Source organism: Pongo abelii, chromosome 3, assembly GCF_028885655.2.
Source record: "Pongo abelii isolate AG06213 chromosome 3, NHGRI_mPonAbe1-v2.0_pri, whole genome shotgun sequence".
Classification (NCBI taxonomy): Eukaryota; Metazoa; Chordata; class Mammalia; order Primates; family Hominidae; genus Pongo; species Pongo abelii.
The window spans coordinates 100226268-100249480 of record NC_071988.2 but is presented as its reverse complement, the minus strand read 5'-3'; the positions used below and the strand labels follow the sequence as shown (position 1 = coordinate 100249480).

The 23213-nt window shown below is 35.9% G+C and overlaps 1 long non-coding RNA gene across 4 annotated transcripts in view; it reads right to left on the bottom strand.

Annotated features, from left to right (window-relative positions):
* LOC129059015 (uncharacterized) overlaps nt 1-23213 on the bottom strand; it is a 179020-nt gene that overhangs the window by 92987 nt on the left and 62820 nt on the right. The window contains exon 5 of one of the 4 annotated variants that reach the window (XR_010139734.1): nt 22281-22371. The exons of the other annotated variants lie outside the window; for them this stretch is intronic. This is a non-coding gene — a long non-coding RNA (uncharacterized LOC129059015). The remainder of the gene's footprint in view (nt 1-22280; nt 22372-23213) is intronic. 4 annotated transcript variants of the gene reach the window in all.

The following is a 23213-nucleotide window of genomic DNA, read 5'->3' as shown; positions in this document are numbered from 1 at the left end:
AATGACAACAATGACGATATTGTATTTAAATTAGACTTGATTGATTTAACACTTGTGTCTCTCTCTATTCCCTTACCTGTTTAGTAGATAAAGACTTGGGCTCTATTTTCAGCTTTGTCTGGTATGCTGACCAAGTCTCTTTATCTCCTCTACCTCTGTCATCTGTACAATGGATAAAATACCTTCTCTACATATATCACAAAATTGTGAATCTCAATTTATTTTGACAAACATCTACTAACTAAAGGGGCAGAAGAGCTTTAACTGTCTTGTGTATTCCACAAGAACATATCATGGTGACATGTACCTAGTAAGAGCCAAACAAAATCATTGTACACAGATTCCCATAGATCCAGGAACACATTTTCTTTTCTATAGGAATTCTTCAAGAGCCTTAGTTTTACAATGGTACTCTCTTCTTTAATTCCTTTTACATTTTGGTAAACACAGAAGCAACCAGATTATAATATAAAAATGGGTATCTCTTTCACAAGCTTTCTTTCTTAACTATCATGTATGTGGATACCTTTTTTTCTGCAGCCAAATAATAAAGTCCATCTTGCATAGACCATACTTTTTAGACCCTCACATAGTGCCTGACATAAAAGTACACAGCAAAAATTTTTACTTATTTATTTGTCAAATATGTATTGAGCACTTATTATGTGGCATCTCCTAAGTTGGCGCCAGGAATACAGCACTTGGACACAGACTCAGTCTCTCTATCCCTACAAAATTTACAGTCTAGGAGACTTAAAGCAAATATTTGTTTAACAGTCACTCATCAAATATTTGTGGAGCACTCACTGTAGGTCAGGAACAAATGATTACTCAGTATTTCTATATTTACAATTGTAATCATCATTCTTAATAAAGTAAACAAGGTGCCGTGAGTTCATATATGTGATGCACTTAGTTATCACAGCAGGTCTTTATGAATTCAATCCAGAAATATCTATTGAACTCTTACACAGGTGAGAGGTTTCACAGAGACCTCAACTGATCCTCTCTCCCAGGTGAGAGCTCTCCAGCTGCACCTGTGCATGCTTCTGCCAAGATGCCCTTTTACTCTACATGCATGCATTCTTTACCATGACCGTTGCTGCTGTGACCAATTTCTCTGTAATAAAATTGGTCTGAAAATCATAAAAACAAAATTTGGATATACGAGTCAGGTAACAAAACCTTGCTTTTAAAAAATACTGTTAAATTTTTGGCTAATTATCAGATGCACATATGACTTAGAAAATATTTTAGTGGCAGATAGTATATGCCCTACTGAAACCCTCACCACAGTCTATTATGAAAGGAGGCAGCACCACGAGAAACAATATCTATATTAAGAAACTGCTTGGGAAGCTGATCCACTCAGCTTTGAGATACATCTAGTTCAATGAGGGAGAGGGTGGACCGAGGGCAGGTCCCTACAGATATAAAATATGATTCTAAAGTGAGCTAAACTGCTTCTAATAAAGACCTTCTATTAATAACCCTTCTGGATTTGATGGATCACATCAGTGGGACAAATAAAATGATGTTCTTGTACATGAAATGTGGTGGTTCTTCCTTCCTAAAAATCAAAAAGGAGTGATCCAGCCTACCCAACCTGTCACTTTCACCCCATTTACAAGTGGGAAAGGAGCCTCCAGGGCCTCCAAAACAATTAAAGCTAGGTCTGCTTTCTCAGGAAGGGAGGTCTGCAAGTGAGAGCCTGCGGGCAAGGCAAACCCCTTCCACCAGCCAAGTGTTGGCAAAAGGGCTAAGCTAGGACATTACATGCTAGAGGACAAAGTCACAAAAGCAACGTGGAGAAAAATTTAAACCCTGCCCTCCTTTTTCATTCCTCCTTTTTCATCCTTCCAAAATCTAGCCTTCAGTTTCCCAAAGTGGAGTCTTCAAAACCCCCTCCTCCCCAAAACATATTAAACAAGAAGAAGAGGCAAGCAATGAGATAAGCCCACCATTGAGTGTGCACATGAAGATGGGCCAGAAGGGTATGTCATTTCTTTGAGCTCATCTCACATGCAGCCAGCTGAATATAAATTTCCCTCTATCTCATCAAGCTCTCACTGTTTGGCCTCCTCTGACTGATATTGGCTCATCATACTTAATCTAGGGTGAAATTTCCTCGTCTGAGCTAAATTACTTGCAGCCATCAAGGGAAGCGATATTTATTTTTCGTGGGGCTAATGACCTGTCCCCCAGACCCACCCACTGATGGTTATTTACTGGGGCCCAGATGCTTGAGCTCAAAATGAGTGCTAATGTCAGCAGGTGCCATCCCTCATTCAGCTCAGTGATTGAATTGGAGCGATCCCATTGACATTGACTCTGTGACTTTTAAGGCCATTACCCTCAGCCAGAGATGAACCTCTCATCATGGCGATGACAGTGACAGCTGATTAGCGACAAATTACAAGCAAGAAGGTGCAGAGGCTTTATTTGGCAGGGCAGGACCAGTGGTTAAGGGTGAGAGGTGTGGGGATAAAGAGCAGAAAGGAAAGACAGAGACACGAGGAGTAAGAGGGGAAGCAGAGAGAAAATAACACACATTCTTTTTCAGTGTATTGTTTGATCAATTCTTAACTGTGGCCCCTGTGAATATTTATATTTTATATCTATTTAGTACAGTTAAACACACAGAGATTCATATTTCTACAGACACTCATGGCTCAGCACATAAACCTTGAACAGGCAAGAACTCATATCTAGTGAAATTTAGGCTGCAAAAGGAATGTAACAGTTTAGTATATAGACTATTCAGGCACAAAGAATCTTTGAACAAAGCAAATAATTTTTTCTGTCTATTATTTTTGTGTATTTGAAATTACACTGACAAAAAAGTCTTACAGGAAATTTTTTTAATTTTTGTGGGTACATAGTAGTTGTATATATTTGTGTGATTCATGAGATGTTTTGATACAGACATGCAATGTGAAATAATCATGATGAGAAAGGGGTATCCATCCCCTCAAGCACTTATCCTTTTTTAAAAAAAATTCATGTAGCCAGATAACTGAAGTAAAATTCTACGTGGATTGGTGTTTGAAGAATATAAATGCAAAGTTCTAATATTATCTTAAACCAGCCTCACTTTAAAAAGCCATTCAGTTCCTCAAACTATCTACTCTATAGACTTAAAATCAAAGCCTTTTCGATTTTTAACTTAAAAATAAGAATTAAAAAATATTTCCTGAACTCTCTTAAGTTGAGAGCATTTTTTCTTTGCTCTGTGTTAGGGGGATGTGGATTGGCTTGAGAAGTTTTATAATTGTTCCCATGGTTCAGAATCTTAATATGCTGAATGTGAATGTCCGATTGAGAATTATAGGTAGGTAACTTGGGATTTTGAAAAACAAAACCTGAAGATGCCAAACACTGACACTGATTTTTGAGGTCTGGACACTTGTTACCAAAGAGCAGTTGGACAAAACGCCCCAGGTTCCAGCACTACATGGAGTACCCAGAGAGTGGGTCTCGACAGCAGCAGCAGCACCTGTGCAGTACAGCAGCCCAGCCAGCTGCCTTATGCTCAGCCAGTTCACCAAGCAGTGACAGGCAACGGCCAGTCTGTTGAGAAACATCAACGCCCACCCGCTCGTGCAATGCAAGGCACTATAAAAAAATTAAGGAAAAGGATAATAGTATCTATCCCCACTGCCTCTCAATGCCTATAATTAATCTCTCCTTTTTCAACCTTTCCTCCTTCCACAACTGGTGTCCTCCTTGAATGCAGTTCTTTCTTAGAAGTACCTTCCTCCTGTCTGGGACCACTGCCAACATATCTGGTAGCAAATATGGCAAAATATTTTTTTTTTGGTCAAAAATACAACAAGGTCTTAACATCTCTTACAAGATACCATTGTGCATGGTTGAAGCTGGCTAAACATCTTTTCCCAGCTCTGTGGTCAATGAAGTCAGACTGGAAGCTTGAAATTGGCCAATGTGGAAATAGTGACACCACTGAAATCGGCAAATGCTACAAATAAAGACTTGTTTAACATTTTGTTTTGTTCTCTCAGGGAGCCAGTTATTTAACATTTACCAGAATACTGCATGTGATACTGTTCAAATATGTTTCTGTTGTTCAGAAACATATTTGAACGTTGGGGCAAGGCGGGCCTTTCAGAGGTTGGGAGCATAGGTAGAGAGAAATATGGCCCTGCTATATGCCTTTCTATCTGTTTGTTGATAAATCTTCATTGTGAGTTTCCATGGCAGATGTGCCTATTTAAGATTGATAGCCAAAAGGGCAAGAAGCATGCTTTATGATTAAGTACTATTACACAAGCACCCATGGTGGAATCAATACATACTTAATAATCATTGTCTTACCATAATAAAACATAACATTTATTCACATCAGTTTTTAGTTTTTCTCATATTTGAAAGGAGTCTTTCCTGTTGGAATGAGAATGTTCAATGTATTCAAATGAAAAACACCACCTCAGCTATCCCTAGGCAATAAAGGAAGCTGACTAATCCACTGATCTTTTTGAAAATGCATGAACTGGTAGTGAGATTAGAAATCTTTTGTTCATGTTAAAACACAGAAAACATTAAAGCTTTAATCACAGAGTAAATATTACTTTCCATTACTAAGGAGACTAAAAATTACCTTGTCTGTCTGTATACATTCGTTCTCTATCATATCCTGTCCCATGGCTTCACCTGCCACCTGCATGCTGCGGACTGCACAAGCCCCTCTCTGGTCATATCCAGCTGCTCACTGGACAGGTCCATTTGCTGATCTCATGAGTACCTCACACTCAGCACATGCCAGTCAAAATCCAGTCACGAGATTCCCCCAGAAATCTGATGCTCCTCCCATAGTCTCTATTTCAGGAGACCAGGTGCCCAATCGCCACCCTAAAAGTCATTCTTAACACTTCATTTGCCCTTGGCCCTTAATGCTCACATCCAGTGAACAGTGGAATTCTGCAGATCTTATCTTCCAAATAGTCCATCCACTTCTCTCTTCATGAAGCTAGTACTCTAATTCAATGCACTGTCACATCTCATCTTGATTAATCCACAACCTACCACTCACTGGTTTTCCAGCATCCAAACCTGTAGTTTTCCACTCTGTTCTTCTGTTCTCTACTAAGCAGCCCCAGCAATCTCCCTAAAACAAAAAGCTGACCAGGTCATTCTCCTATTCAAAATCCTTCAGTGGCTTCCAAAACCCTTAACATGCATTACAAACCCCAGATGACCTGACTCCTGCTTTCCTCTTTATATTAAATCCCTCGTATTCTCCATATCACTCTAGGATAAGGCCACACTGAACGGCCTTCAGTAACTTTAATCTACCTTGGTCTCTTTTACCTTTGAGCGCACAAGCATTTTACCTGGAATACTCCTACTCCTCTCCCAAAATTTTGCTGACCCCTACTCATCCTTCAAATCTAAGATTAGACATCATTGTCTGCAGGAAGCTTTCCCTGACTTCTCAAGGACAGCTGGTGAGATGTCCCTCCATCCTTGGTATTCCTACTGGGCACTATAAAAAGCACATTGTATTTTGATGGCTAATCTCCTGATGTTTTGGCACTAACATGTAAAGTTTGTTCATTATTATATTCTCTACTCTATGCTCATGCTGTGTACACAATAAACACTCAAGAAATATTTATTGATTGCTTAGATGAGCAAAATGGATTAAAACTAACAGTGAGTCCTGATAGCTAGGAGATGGTTGTCAGACTGCACATTGACAGGGCTGTGCCTTCAAGACAGAATAGGTCCCAGATTTCAAAAGAGCTCTTGAGACTCTTCCCCCTTTCAAAATCTTCCTCTTTATGTATATCTGCTGTCTTTAACTGCACACTTTCCCAAGCTTTGTCCTGATGTTTACCCATGTGAAACTGATTTCTATGTGGGACTCACCAATGCAGTGACTAATGTGCTTACATCCTGACTTGTTTTTGGTGCCCTCCACATTCTCCCTGATTTAACTCTGGGTACAGATATCCTAGCCTCACCTTGACTACTCCTACCTATGCACCAACAGCAGCGTACGATCATCTGCTGGGCCTTTTTCTCCGAAAGACAAAAGGTCATTGCTTTGTAAATAAAGCAAATTTCAAAAGGCCATCTCAGAGGAGTAATTATTTTCTGACTAAAGAATCACATAGTTACTTTGAACACTGCATATATGAATTTACTGTCTACAGACCTTTGAATTGCATTTCTCTCCTAGGAAGAAAGAGAGAGAGATTAAGTTCTGAGGATCCAAAATTGCAGCTGCTATGGTTTGAGTGTGTCCCCCAAAACATGTTAGAAGCCTAATCCCAAATGCAACAGCATTGAGAGATGACGCCTAAAAAGAGGTGAGTAGGCCATCAGGGCACAGTGAATGCATTAATGCCATTGTCAAGGGAGTGGGTTCATTACTGCAGGAGAGAGTTCCTTTTAAAAGACAAGCTCAGCCCCTTTTTGTCTGTCTGTCGGTCTGCCTGTCCTTCTCTCTCTCTCTCTCTCTTTGCCCTTCTGCCATGTGTTATCTTCTTCCATGGGATGACAGTGAAAGAAGACCCTCACTCACCAGAGGCCATCACCTTGACACTGGACTTCCCAGCCTCAAAAACTGTGAGCCAGTAAGTTTCTGTTTTTTAATAAATTACCCAGTCTCAGATGCTCTGTTATAGCTGCACAAAACATATTAGGACAGTAGCTGATATTTATAACCAAGGTAACTTGGACTACAAAGCCAAGGAAATAAGCAAGGTAAAATGCTGCATAGCAAAGCTAAAGTGTAAAAAGAAACATGCAGAGTTCAGAAGATCATCAAAACAGAGTGGGATGAGAGGAATCTATCCAAGTCCAGGTAGGAAGCCAGAGAAGGAGCGAAGCAAGCGCAAAGGAATCAAAAGGAAGGTGGATGCTGTCTTAAGGCAGTGTCCTGGAGCCTTCTTCTTCTTTTTTTTTTTTTTTAATATGTTTCAATGATTTATTTTATTTTATTTTATTTTATTATTATTATATTTTAAGTTTTAGGGTACCCTTCATTTTTATAAGTCACCAGGGAACACTGACAGTATGGGTCAGCCCAGCCTAAAAAGACAGATGCACAGGTCAAGTGTATGAGAAACTGTAGGGTATTTATGGCTACTTATTAACAGTGTGACCCTGAACAAGCCACTCAACCTGTCTAAACTTCTTCCTTTTTACCTGAAAAAAACAGGATTATCGTATATATCTAGTAGATTTATGGTAGGAACTGAGACAATGTACACAAAGTGCTTAGGTCATAACCTGGCACATAATAAGTGTTTAATTATTAACAGTAATTATTATTATGATTATTACTATTTAGTTTGAAATTTAAAAAGTTGCACAGATCACATCCATAAAATGTGTGTCTTCATGTACCAACAGTAGTATTAGCTACATAATTAAGATTTATTACAACAGTTCTTAGGCCTGTTGAGATTTGGTAGGTCAGTAATGAAATCACCCTGTCCCCCTTCTGAATTTAGAACTAATAGAAAAAAATCATGCAAAGTTCAGACAGATGGAGATCAAAATGTCAATTGTGTTAGTGATAAAGTTGGGCTGGAAAACCTGGGTGAGGTTTGCAGCCACAAGGCTGGCTAACACTCCCCTGAATTCGACTCAGGCACCTGGGCACCTGCACCTGGACCAGCACAGCTCAAAGCTGTGCTGCCAAGTTCACGCCGAGTAGGAAAGCTGGCTGGGCTGCATTCTCTATGTGGGCCTAAGAGGGACTGGGCCACACTGCCCACTTCTCCCAACTTAAACATCAGGCCAGGCTCTCCTCCTGCCCCAGGTGCAGAGAGAGGCTGGTAGGGTTTTCTGATCAAGTTCTTCCCTAGAGACAAGAGAAGTGGGGAGTAAGTTCTCCCACCTAGGATGGCTGCAACCACCGTGCCCTAAAATGCTTGGCTCAGAACTTACCTTAGAATATACATGTCTTCAGTCCACAAAATCTCATGGAACTGTGTACTTCATTAATCTAACTTTGCTTTCTTGAAAGAGCACTATTAAACGGTTTAATTGTATACATTAGTGTAAGACACAAAAGACAAGTAATTTTCCACAGTGGCCCTTGCATATCCTTGTCCCCTCAAGCTGTTTCTCCCTACCCTTCTCACACACAGGCTTAGTCTCTGTTCTTTTCCAGTCCTCTTAAAAGATACAAATTGCCCAATAATGGTTGTTCATTCACAGAACAATTTTTACCTCCTCTAAGAATCATCCTTAACCAAGTCTTCCAGAAACTGGCTCAACTTCTACTGGTCTCATCCTGCTAACATCCCACATCTTTCTCTAAGTTAAAATACTCCTTCAGAGTTTCCTCAAGCCCAGTGTTCTCAAATAAAACCTTAGACCAATGGTGCTCTGGGTTTCTTTTTCCACACTGGTATTCTGTGTGGGATCAATCTACCCGACTCATGGGCTCAGATTGGCCTGTGTTGCAATATTATCGCAATGCATATTAAACAAGTGCAATATTTGAACTTATCAAACCAAGCCATCTTAGAAATTAAAAAATTCTAGAACTGAGAGAAAGGGGCTGTTGGCCTCATAATAAACTGAGTTTCCTTAAATGGTCCTTATGGTCTGAAGCTATTAACTGCTTATTTAACTGTAGTAGCCTTCTCAGCAAATTCAGGTTAATCTATCAAACTCAATGTGATTTTTAGTTTGGTATTGCAAGATTATGTATAGAAAATGCACAAAAACTCAAGGATGATGAATAAAAAAATAAATTTACTTCACCAAATCAACAGAATCCATTTATCCACGGTACTCATCTTTTCAAATAAGTCAAAATATTACTTGCTCAGAACCTATGCTGTACAGTAAAAATCAAATGGTAGAGAATGATGATGGCAATGCATTTTCTAGTGCTTCACATAGTCGTGCAGCCAAACAGTCCCTGAGTCTCTGAGTCCAGCCTGCTGTAAGTTAAAACAGTAGTATTATCAGAGAATGAGGAAAGACAATGAGTCTGTGATCCCATGAGGGGCCCATTCACCATGGTAGGTTTGTGAGATGCAGTATCTGAACAAGATAATGCTCTCCTCACCATTCTGACTGGTCAATTTGGATGACATATTTTGGGCATCTCTGCTGATTCCATGACTGCAACTTGTACACCGTCCACAAATCCCCATCTGCAGCTACAGATGGTCCACAATTTTTTTCCAGTGTTTATAACAGCTCTTGGAGGTGGGGGTGGGGAGAATGAAGGTTTCACAGCCAAGCTGCCCTAGTCAGGTGAGTGTTCAGGCCTGTTGAACTACAGGGCATCCAAACTACAAATTGACAGAGCTATACTTATTCAGTGCTGGCAAGCCATGTCTCAAGAAATATGCTGCAAATATATACTAACACTGCCTAACAGAAAGTCATCTTTGGTTCACTGCATACTATTGATCTTTAAAAATTGTTGAATTATTCTTTTAGAATAATTTACACCTCCAATTATAACCTAGGTGCTGCAAAGCTGTGCTCTCCAATATGGTAGCTACTAGTCATGTGTGGCTACTTAAGGTAACTAACATTAAATAATATTAAAAACTTAGTTCTCCATGATGCTAGACACATATAAAGTGCTCAATAGTCACATGTGGCTAGTGGCTACCGTATTAGACAGCACAGAAATGAATACTTCTATTATTACAGAAATTTTCTCTGAGGAAAATAGATTTATCAACAGTGGATATTTTTGCCATAATTGTTACTGACTCTTAACACCTTCAAACTTGCACAATGCTTTTTTTCTGTCCCACAAAGATCCTGCAAGACGTTTTTACAAGAGGATCTTTGGCTCCCATTTATAAGGCACCATAGTGACTCTCCTAACATATCTTGAAAATCTATGGTGACCCATCGTCTCTAGGCAGTTAATCAACTGAATTTTACATTTCAGACTCTCGTTTCCTCTGCAGAATTGAGATGACATATAGACTTGGAACAAATGTATTACTGCATTAACTTTCTCAACCTTGTCTGGCCGGTTTACATTTGTAAACAACTAACTGGGAAAAATTTCCTGATTTATCTTACTTAAGGAATGTAATAGGTAGCAGAAATGCTAATCATTCCCTATTCTAATCCTCAAAATATTTTCAAGACAGGTGTATTGTTCTTATTATATCTACATCCCATTGTATTAATGAGAAAATTAACACTTAGAGGGGTTAATTAACTTGTAAAAATAATTCAGCAGAGCCAAGACATGAACCAGGTCTATCTGACAACAAACCTGTTGCCCCCAGCCGCTGCACTAGACAGCCTCCTGCTGAGTTAGGTGCTTTATGAAAACTCATAGGAGCTTATCCAAACAAAGGACAGTGAGCACATCTATATTACGATTCCTTAAATCTTCCATGGAGTTTATGATGCAAGAAAGAAACATGCTTTGGTAGCTATGTTAGTCATTGGCTCCCAAACCTCATAACTGTTAACTGTACCCAGAATCATGAGTAAGGAAAACTTCCTGTAAATACAGGGAGATTCTTAATAGGTCACCTGACACAGCAAATGACAATAGTTTATATTCATACACATGAACAAAAAGGTTTGGCAGTCAATGCTTATAAGTTTTACCTTTCCTTGGTGGGTTGTTTCCCCTATTCCCTTCTGTGCAAAAAAGTAATATTGGTAGTAAAATATATATAAGAAAGACTAATACATATGTTAAGTCATGATTGAAAGTTTGCCATTTCTCCATCAAAAATTTAATCGTGCAGTTTTTCACAAGAAAATTGACTCACATTGTTGGTGTCATTAGCAAAATTTCCTTTCAGCCAACTGTTGTACTTCCTGTTATGTGCCAGTTGGCTGCTATCTTCCATATAGCTGAGGCAGCTGCATTTCAGCAGTGAAAGAGGCACAAAGAAATTGAAAAGCCTACTGGGATTTCTTACGATGGAAGGAATTGTATACCTGTGTGCATGCACAGAAGAGGATATAAATAAACCTTCTCCAAAAGAGAAAGTACATATAGGATAGTTGAAAACCTTAAATAGAAACTTCTGAACAATTGACCTACTCTTAGTGATTAGGCTTATCATCTTCACATGACAATGAAACATTTTTAAATTTTAATTTAAGTTTTTTTATTTCCCAATTTTATTTTAAGTTCAGGGGTACATGGGCAGGATATGCAGGTTTGTTCCATAGGTAAATGTGTGCCATGGTAGTTTGCTGTACAGATCATTCTATCGCCTAGGTACTAAGCTCAGCATCCATTAGCTATTTTTCATGATACTCTCCCTCCCTGCAACTCGCACCCTCTGACAGGCCCCAGAGTGTGTTGTTCCCTGCCATGTGTCCACACATTCTCATTATTCAGCTCCCATTTATAAGTGAGAACATGCAGTATTTGGTTTCCTGTTCCTGCATTAGTTTGCTAAGGATAACGGCTTCCAATTCCATCTGTGTTCTTGCAAAGGACATGATCTTATTTCTTTTTACGGCTGCATAGTATTTCATGGTGTATATGTACCACATTTTCTTATCTAGTGTATTAACAATGACAACACTTTTATTATTGCTCGTGTCATTAGCCTACCTCAAATCTGTTTTAAACATTATTCCACAAGACAGCCCTGTTCAATTGTGCATGTAGTACACAGCACAACCCTAAGGGAACTATTCACGTGACAGAGCTCACATATTTCTGTATGTATTTAAATAATAAAGTTATCCTATTAAAAAATTAGAATATTATGATAATTTTCCATCAAATGATAGTAAAGGTTTTGAGGAAAGGATGCCTTTGTTAATATATTCAAAGTCATCATAGGAGTTAGTTTGTTTTCTTTTTTTTAGTAATTCTATATGAAGACCTTTTTAAGATAAAAAATACATTTGTTAATATTGTGATTGATTGTTTATGAGAATGTACTTTTTAAACTTTTTTTCCTTCAACTTTTGTTTTAAGTTCAGGGAGATGTGCAGGATGTGCAGGCTTGTTACATAGGTAAATGTGTGCCATAGTGGTTTGCTGAACAGATCATCCCATCATCTAGGTATTAAGCTCAGCATCCATTAGCTATTCTTCCTGATGCTCTCCCTCTCCACAACCCCTGCTCCGACAGGCCCCAGTGTGTGTTGTTCCCCTCCCAGTGTCCATGTATTCTCATTGTTCAGCTCCCATTTATAAGTGAGAACATGCAGTGTTGGGTTTCCTGTTCCTGTGTTAGTTTGCTGAGGATAATGGCTTCCAGCTCCATCCATGTCCCTGCAAAAGACATGATATCATTCCTTTTTATGGCTGCATAGTGTTCCATGGTGTATATGTACCACATTTTCTTTATCCAGTCTATCATTCATGGGCATTTAGGTGGATTCCACATCTTTGCTATTGTGAATAGTGTTGCAATGAACATACGTGTGCATGTATCTTTATAATAGAATGATTTCTCTTCCTTTGGGTATATACCTAGAAATAGGATTGCTGGGTAAAATGGTGTTTCTGCCTCTAGGTCTTTGAGGAATTGCTACACTGTCTTCCACAAAGGTTGAACTAATTTACACTACCATCAACAGGGTAAAAGTGTCTCTTTTTCTCTACAAATTCACCAGCATTTTTTTTTTACTTTTTAATAATAGCCATTCTGCCTGAAGTGAGATGGTATCTCCTTGTGGTTTTGATTTGCATTTCTCTAATCATCAGTGATGCTGAGCTTTTATTCATATGTTTGTTGGCTGCATGTATGTCTTCTTTTGAGAAGTGTCTGTTTATGTCCTTTGCCCACTCTTTAATGCCGTTGTTTGTTTTTTTGTTGTAAAGTTGTTTAAGTTCCTTGTAAACTCTGGATATTAGGCCTTTGTCAGGTTGGATAGATTGCAAAAATTTTCTCCCATTCTATAAGTTGGCTGTTCACCCTGATGATAGTTTCCTTTGCTGTGCAGAAGCTCTTTAGTTAGATCCCACTTGTCAATTTTGGCTTTTGTTGCCATTGTTTTTGTCATTTTCATCATGAAATCTTTACCTGTGCCTATGTCCTGAATGGTATTGCCTGGAGTTTCTTCTAGGGTTTTTATAGTTTTAGGTTTTATATTTAAGTCTTTAATCCATCTTGAGTTAATTTTTGTATATGGTGTAAGGAAGGGGTCCAGTTTCAATTTTCTACATATGGCTAGCCAGTTCTCCCAGAACTATTTATTAAATAGGAAATCTTTTCCCTATTGTTTGTTTTTATCAGGTTTGTGAAAGATCAGATGGTTTTAGGTCTGTAGTCTTATTTCTGAGTTCTCTATTCTTTTCCATTGGTCTGTGTCTGTTCTTGTACCAGTACCATGATGTTTTGGTTAATGTAGCCTTGCAATATGGTTTGAAGTTGGGTAGCATGATGCCTCCAGCTTTGTACTTTTTGCTTAGGATTGTTTTGGCTATTCAGGCTCTTTTTCGGTTGTGTAAGAATTTTGAAATAGTTTTTCTAGTTCTGTGAAGAATGTCAATGGTAGGTTCATGGGAATAGCATTGAATCTATAAGTTACTTTGGGCAGTATGGTCATTTTCACAATATTGTTTCTTCCCATCCACGAGCATGGAACATTTTTCCATTTGTTTGTGTCCTCTCTGGTTTCTTTGAGCGGTGGTTTGTAGTTCTCCTTGAAGAGGTCCTTCACTTCCTTTGTTAGCTGTATTCCTAGGTGTTTTATTCTTTTTGTAGCAATTGTGAATAGGAGTTCATTCATGATTTGGCTCTATGCTTGCCTGTTGTTGCTATATAAGAATGGTAGAGAATTTTTCACATTGATTTTGTATCAGACTTTGCTGAATTTGCTTATCAGCTTAAGAAGCATTTGTGCTAAGATTATGGGGTTTTTGTAGATATAGGATCATGTCTTCTGCAAAAAAAGATGGCTTGACTTCCTCTGTTCCTATTTCAATACTCTTTATTTCTTTCTCTTCACTGATTTTCTTGGCCAGAACGTTCAATACTATATTGAATAGGAGTGGTGAGAGAAGAAATCTTTGTCTTATGCCAGTTTTCAAGGGGAATGCTTCCAGCTTTTGACCATTCAGTATGACATTGGCTGTGGGTTTGTAATATATGGCTCTTATTATTTTCAGGTATGTTCCTTCAATACCTTGTTTATTGAAAGTTTTTAACATGAAGGGATGTTGAATTTTACCAAAGACCTTTTCTACAGCTACTGAGATAATCACGTGGTTTTTGTCTTCAGTTCTGTTTATGTGAGGAATCACATTTATTGATTTGCATATGCTGAACCAAACTTGCATTCCAGGGATGAAGCCAACTTGATCATGGTGGATAAGCTTTTTGATGTGCTGCTGGATTTGGTTTGCCAGTATTTTATTAAGGATATTTGCATCAATGTTCATCAAGGATATTGGCCTGAAGTTTTCTTTTTTTGTTGTATCTCTTCCAGGTTTTGGTATCAGGATGATGCTGGCCTGATAGAATGAGTTAGAGTCCTCTAAAATTGATCACATAATCAGAAAACACTCCTCAGCAAATGCAAAGGAACTGAAATCATAACAAGCAGTCTCTCAGACCACAGCACAATCCAATTAGAACTCAAGATTAAGAAATTCACTCAAAATCACACAACTATATGGAAATTGAACAACCTGATCCTGAATGGCTCCTGGGTAAATAATAAAATTAAGGTAGAAATCAAGACGTTCTTTGAAACTAATGAGAACAAAGATACAATGTACCAGAATCTCTGGGATACAGCTAAAGTAGTGTTAACAGGTAAATTTACAGCACTAAATGCCCACATCAAAAAGCTAGGAAGATCCCAAATCAACACCCTAACAATTCAACTAAAAGAACTAGAGAACCAAACCCCAAACAAATCCCAAAGCTAGCAGAAGACAAAAAATAACCAAGATCAGAGCTGAACTGAAGGCAATAGAGACAGGAAAAACTCTTCAAAAACCAATGAATCCAGGAGCTGGTTTTTTGAAAACCTTAATAAAATAGATAGACTGCTAGCTAGGCTAATAAAGAAGAAAAGAGAGAAGAATCAAACACAATCAAAAATGATAAGGGAGTTATCACCACTTACCCCACAGAAATACAAACAACCCTCAGAGAATACTATAAACACCTCTATGCATATAAACTACAAAATCTAGAAGAAATGGATAAATTCCTACATACATACACCTTCCCAAGACTGAACCAGGAAGAAATTGAATCTGTGAATAAGCCAATAATGCATTCTGAAATTGAGGCAGTAATAAGTAGCCTAACCACCAAAAAAAAAAAAAAAAAAAAAATAGCTCAGGACCAGACATATTTACGGCTGAATCTACCAGAGGTACAAAGAACAGCCAGTACCATTTCTACTGAAACTATTCCAACAAACTTTTTAAACTTTTGATTGAAAAAATATATGTAAAGACATGTCCTTTTGAGTCAAGTTATAAAAGCCGTCAACCATAAAAGTGCTCATTTCCTCATTCATTTGTTCAAACCACAGATATTTGTCAGATGTCTGTTTTGTGTCTGGAAACGTTAGATACTGGAATTTCACAATAATTAAAAATCGAGGTGGCCTTAAGTCAATCATGAATGCAAAGCAATACCAATAAAAATACGAACAACATTTTTTATAAAAGAAGTCTATACAAAAGTTCATATTCAAAATAAAATATGCGAGAATAAACATGCAAGAATAACTACAAAAATAATTTAAAATAGAGCTATCAGAGGAAGTAGACATAAGAGATACTAAATACATAATAAATTAAACAGTAAGGCCCTAGCACATGAATAATTAGACAAGAAAAACAGAATAGAAAGTTCAAAAATAGGCTCAAATACATTTACTACATAATATAAGTAACATCTCAAGTCATGGAAATAAAAAACTTTTTATAAATTATTTTGGCACTACAAAATATCTATTTGAAAAAAGATACAGTAGGATCTATTATCTCACACCATACACAAAAATAAACTCCAATGGATAAGAGATGTAAATATATATAATGAAACTATACATATACTAAAAGAAAGCAGGTGGGGAAAAGCTAACTTATGACTTAAAATCCAGATTCCATAAAGGTAAACCATGATAAATTTTAATACATAAAATTTTAATGAAACAACGTAAGCAAAATCAAAAGGCAAATAAGAAACAGGGAAAATATATATTCGTAATATATAAAATGGAAAAAGAAGCTACTGTCCCTAATAAACACAGAGCCCTTACAATCCAGGGAAAGACCCAGCACCTGATGGAAAAGTGGCCGAAATACACAAGTAAACAATTCACAAAAATTATAGAAATGGCTCACAGACATATGAAAAGATGTTCCACCTCACATATTTTTTAAAGAAATAAAAATTAAAACTATGCTGATATTTCTCACTTGCCAGATTGGGAAACATTCAAAATGTTGAATATACTTTGTTGATGAGGCTATGGGGAAATGGACATTCTAATATATTGCTATTGGGAATGCAGAATGGTACAATGTGGGAAGGGAAGTTTCATAATATTCATGAAAACTGCATATGCATTACCCTATAATTCAGCAATTAGACTTCTAGGAAGTTAACTAGAAGACACACCTCCAACATTGCAAAACTATGTATCTAAAAAGTTATTCATTGTGTCCTTGTCTGTAATTTTGAAACGTGGAAATAACCTAAATGTCTATATAGAGAGATTAAATAGACTATGATAAAACCACACAATGCAAAAAGAGTATGATTTCTATGAGCTTATAGGAAGTGATTTGCTAGCTATATTGTTGAGTGGGGGAAAGGATATATAGTAAATAAAAGGATATGAAGTATATGAGATGTGCTTTTGTGTAAGAAAGGTGGGGGAAATTTTATACATACACGCACACACACACTCATTTTTCAAAAATAAAAGGAAAGAGAAACAAAAAAACAAATTGGTTAGTAGTGTGTGGGGGCAGCAGGTAAGAGAGGATGTCAAGAACAAGGTAAAAGGGATGAAAAGAAAGGGGTAACTTTTATGAGTAGTTCTTTTGGTATAGTGTTGATATTTGGAACTATACTGGTGTTTTATATATTCAAAAATATATTTAAATCAATAAGAATAACAAAGTATCAAAAAATAAATGTAAACTTTATTCATTCAAAAATTAATACCAGTTCTACTTAGATGAATAACAACCACACCAAAGTAGAAGAAAAAAAAAAGTCCAAATAACATTTGAGCAAATGAATTTGCCTGTATCCTCTCAGTCTAAAAAACAAAAAGAATGATTAAAAAAATATTGAAATCTACTTAGTAAATTTGATGTCAGTGGAGGTAAGGAAGAAGGCTTCTAAGATTGCTTAATCTATATTGTAGAATTAAGCAATTGAGTAAATAGAATAAATAAATTGATATTTTGTGGAGTCAGGGCTTTCAGTGTGGGAGAAAAGACATATTATACAAATAAGTAACATGTCAAGGTAGTGAATAACTTTGTACTGTTGGGTTGGAATTCAAAGTATCAAGATGAGAGAGAGAAAGAAACAGAGAAAGAAGCAGAAATAAAAAGAGAGATATATATCCTAGCCCTTTCTGCAAAAAATAAAAAAAGGTCAGGGGTGGATCTAAAAATGATATTGTAATAGCCATGAGTATATCTGGTACCCAGATCTTGGTTTCTAAATATCATTCCCTACTGAAAAGAATCAAGATTCCTTAGAACATGACATTCCAAGAGTATCTTTTTGTGCCAAAAAGTAAGAAAGTCCTGAAAAACTATGGAAACATAAAAAAAGAGCCAGCTCAAAGGAGCTCCCATTGGCCAAATGTGGGACAATTTGAGCATAAAAGTGAATAGTGATCATAATTAATTATAACCAATTTAATTATAAAAAATACCTAAGACCATATTGCTATAATAATTACTTAAGATGGTATAAGGGAAACTTCTTTATAATAAAATGCCAACTAACAAGTGTAGAAAAACTCATGTAGTTAGAAAACATTATTTTACAAACATCATAGCAATAGTTGATTCAGACAAGAACCACAAATAGATGCTAAAGCCACTGAGTGAAACCTTGATGGGAAATAGAATACTACACAGTCTTAGATTATCTCTCCACAGATCAGTTATTATATTGAAAAGGGAAAATCATAACTATACAGTGGAAAAATTAATGAACATGTAAACCCAAGCAATCAAAATTAACATCACCAATAATGGAGCAAACTGACACTATTTGCCCTTGATGAAATACACGAGAGGGACATAACATCACTTGTGTCCTATCACTGACAAAAATGCACAACGTAATCATGAGGAAGCAATCAGACAAACCTCAACTGAAGAACATTTTACAGAATAACTGGCCTTCATCCTTAAGAAAGGAGATAAGTGTTGTGACAAAGAGACAAAGAAAATATGAGTCCTGAATCAGATTAAAAGAGGCTGAGGAGATCTAATCACTGAATGCAATGTGAGATCCTGAACTGGATCTTGAATTTGGGAAATTAAGATATTATTTGTGTAACTAATAAATGTGACTATGTTAAACATTAGCACTGCTTCAAAATTAAATTTCCTGAATTTGATCATTTTTACTGTGTTTATGTAAAAGAACTTCGTCATTCCTGAGGACAGACGGAAGTTTTTAAAGATGAAGGGAAATGACATCTGAAACATATTCTAAAGTTGTTTAGCAAAAACATAACAGTAATAATAATATGTGTGTGTGGAGAGAGAAAACAATAAAGCAAAAGAAGAAAAATTATAAAAATTGATAAGCTAAGGGAAAAGTACACAGTAGTTTATTGTATTATACTTTCAAATTACTTAAGTTGAATTTTTTTATAATAAGCAATTTTTTAAATGGGCATTTTTTCTGTCCAAAAAGATCTCAAAAATCATTTTGATGTGGAAAAGACATATTAATTAATTACAGATGCATGTAAAATAGATTTAATGGTCCACATTATGAATTTTGGCTGAATAAAAATCTGCTATTTGAGGAGGCCATTCTTCTACTTGATCTCAAATGAAAACTTGTGATTGAGTTTTGTGCTCTCAAAGAATTGTAAAGTTTCCTCTCTATTCCTTCGTAAGGAAAGGATTGAGAACTAGAATAAAAATATGAGGATATCTGATGTTCTAAACTGTATTGTGTCCACAAGAACCACCTGTGGAAATGAACTCAAGGCTGACTTCACAGACTCCACCAACAGATTCTGATATAGGTCTAGGGCAGAGACTAACTAAATTTGTAACAAGTGCTCCTGATGATTCTGATAGACTGTCCAGGAACCATACTTTGAGAAATACTGCATTTAGGAGCTAAAAGAGACAGCAACTGGAATATTGATAAAAGTCATGATTTACACTGTGGGCTTTAAACACCAAGTCTGAGGACCATTCTAAAAGTACACGTGGGTTTCAAAATCAAAGCAACTAAGTGAGAAAGTAAATGATGTTCAAGTGCCCGTTAGACTTTTTTTGAAACTATAAAGAATAAAAAGTTAAAATACCAAGAATTCTATGAGATAATATTTAAAGAGTGATACAATAATCAACAACACTAAAGGCTGGCTCTTTAAAACAACTGATAAAAACTAAAAAATAACCCATGACACAATTAATCAAAAAAAAGAAAATTCTAACTAAATAATATTAGAAATGAAAAAAGGACTTGACTACAGAGAGAAAAAACAAAGAATACTATGAACAACATTATGCCAGTTTATTTGAAAGCTTTCACAAAACAGAAAATATAAAAAAAACTCACTAAAACATAAAAGAAGTTAAATTTATAGCTGAAATACTATTCCTACCCTACTCCACCTCTTCCCCACCACGTACATGCAAACTAATATTCTCAGAATGTTTTATAGGTGAATTAGATCAGAAAATCAAGAAATGGATAATTTCAATATTTAAAATTTCTAGCAAAGAATTTAAAAATGGGGAATATTCCCTAATTACTTTATGGAGCTAATACAACCTTGAAAGTAAAGCCATACAAAGCAGTGTAAGAAATAAAATTACATGCTAATCTCACATAGATTGTTGTTGTATATGTGACAAATAGAAAAAATTTTAAGTAAAATATTAGCAAACTGATTAAGCAATGCATAGGCAATGGAAGGGTGGCCCATCATTTTTAACAAATATTAATGTAATTTACCACATCAACAGATTAAAAAAGAAAAAATATGATATTAATAGATGCAGAAAAACCATTAGAATATTTTTTAATTATTGTGAGGGTTGTAAGTAATGACTCAAATAAATGGAGAGATATTTTGTAAGTGGATTGAAAGATTAAATATGAAAATGTTAATTCTCTAAAAATCAATTCAGGAATTTAATATAATTCTATCAAAATATTGACAGGCAATTTCAAAGAACTTTACAAACTGCTCAAAAAGTAAATGGAAGAACAATGAGTGGGGCTTTTCCTTCCAATGATGTTACATTAGCACTTTCGGGCTAAGTGAATCAACTAGAAAACTAGACAAAATATTTCTTTAATTTCTTTGAAAGCATTGGAAAGCTAATAGAAATAGTGAGGGATTACTTGGCTCAGAATCAGGTATGGAGACCCTGGAAAGCAATTCAGTTCTCACAGAATAGTTGAGAGGCTAAGAAGAGTTTTGACAGAGACTCGTGGACTGGCAGAACTGATACTGAAATCTAAAATCAATCAACAGGGTCTCTGTGAAAATTCCATCATCTGAGTAACCTATAAATATCCAAGTTCTTGCTGCATGTCTGATTATAAAATTATATTAAAGTATCCTAATTGATAACATTCTATGTGCTTAGGAAAAGCAAACAGAAATCCTCTGTGAAGAAAGAAAATTTCATCCTAGTCATTAAGATAGTTGTACAATTTTGCAAATATGTCATCTGGCACAAAATTTGAAATAACCCACAAAATTAAGGCAATATGCCTGCAAGATATTATGTAATTTGAACCAAAACCAAAAGAAATGACACACACAAAAAAATTTGAAACGAACCCACAGGGGCTCCAGATGTTAACGATCTTCAGGCACATGCTTTATATTTTATTTTAAGTTCTGGGATACATGTGCAGGATGTGCAGGTTTGTTATATAGGTAAACGTGTGCCATGGTGGTTTGCTGCACCTATCAACCCATCACCTAGGTATTAAGCCCAACATGCATTAGCTATTTTTCCTGATGCTCTCCCTCACCTCACTCCATCCCCAACAGGCCATAGTGTGTGTTGTTCCCTCCCTGTGCCCATGTGTTCTCATTGTTCAGCTCCCACTTATAAGTGAGAATATGAAGTGTTGGGTTTTCTGTTCCTGCATTAGTTTGCTGAGGATAATGGCTTCCAGCTCCATCCATGTCCCTGAAAGGACATAATTGCTTTCATTTTATGGCTACAAAGTATTCCATGGTGTATATGTACCACATTTTCTGTATCTAGTCTATCATTGATGGGCATTTGGATTGATAACGTGTCTTTCCTATGGTGAATAGTGCTTCACAATAAACATGCATGTATCTTTATAACAGAATGTTTTATATTCCTTTGGGTACAATGATATTTCTGGTTCTAGGTCTTTGAGGAATTGCCACACTGTTTTCTACAATGGTTGACCTAATTTATATTCCCCACCAACAGTGTAAAAGTGTTCCTATTTCTCCACAGCCTCGCCAGCATCTGTTGTTTCTTGACTTTTTAATAATTGTCAGGCACGTACTTTACATATCTAAGCTTACTATGTTAAGAAAATAAAAGAAAAAATTGAAAACTTTGGCAGAAAACTATTAAAAACAAATGGAATTTCAATAACATAAAAATACGTAAACTAAAAATAAGATTAGTAGATTTAGACAGATGAAAAGAGAATTGTTTGAGAAGAAATGGGTCAGAAAAAATCTAAACTGAATCAAAAAGAGAAAAATTATACAAAATGCAGACAAGAGTTTAAGACACATGGAGAATACAATGAGTGGATCTATCCTATATAATTGAAGTCACAGAAGGCAGAAGAGAGAAAATAGAACAGAAGCAGTATTTAAAAAGATAATAACTAAAAACATTTAAAAACTAATGAAAGATATGACATCACAGATTCAAGTGGGATTTTCTCCCAAAGTTGGATACAAAGAAGAAATTCACATCTATGCATATTGTGATAAAACTACTGAAAATCAAAAATAAAGATAAAAATTGTAATAGCTAGAAAAAATGAAACATTATCTTACAGGAGCCAAATTTAAATTTTCAGCTGAGTGTTTTCAAAAGAACAACATATAGATTTACAACTCACTTTGCAATAAAAACACCAGGAAAAGATGAATAGGGAATGATATCTTTAACATACCAAAAGGAAATAATCCAGAATTCTAGACACAGTGGAAATATTCTTCAAGAAAATGTGTGAAATGATATTTTCCAGACAAAATATTTATCACCTGCAGGATACAATAAAGGAAAATGAAAAAATAAAAATGACCAAAAATTGAAGATTAGAGAGGCAGGAAGGAACAAAAAACAAACTATTGCAAATATATGCATAAATTTAAATAAACATTGACTATATAAAACAATATTAACAGTGTGTTTTGGCCTTTAAAATATAAACATAATTAAAACGGAAGTTGCAATGGTATAGAAGCTGGGAGTGTAATAAATGGAGCCAAAGTTAGAAGGTCCCTCTATTGTCCAGAAAGATAATAGCAGTACAAAGTAATAGTATATATTTATATCAAGTATGCATGATATAATATTTACTAATAGTAAAAGAATATAACATTCAAGCTAACAGAGAAAAAAGTAGAATAGTTTTCTAAATTCAATTTGAAAAGCAAGAAAAACCAAAAGCTGGTTCTTTGGAAAATATTAATAAAATTATTAAATTTCTAATCATAATGATAAAAACAAGGCAAGAAAGAAATAAAATGAATCATTTGCAAAGGTAAGACATATAAGAAATACTTAATAAAATATATTTAAATACACACACATACATGTATTAATATAATGTAAACATACTAAATACTCCAATTAAAAGATTTTAACTATATATTATTCATGAAAAAAAATCTGAAACATAAAGTTTAAAAGTCAAATGGGGGCTGGGCATGGTTGTTCACGCCTGTAATCTCAGCACTTTGGGAGGCCAAGGCTGGTGGATCACTTGAGGTCAGAAGTTCGAGACCAGCCTGCCAACATGGTGAAACCTCGTCTTTAATAAAAATACAAAATGAGCTGGGCGTCATGGCAAGCACCTACAGTCCAAGCTACTTGGGAGGCT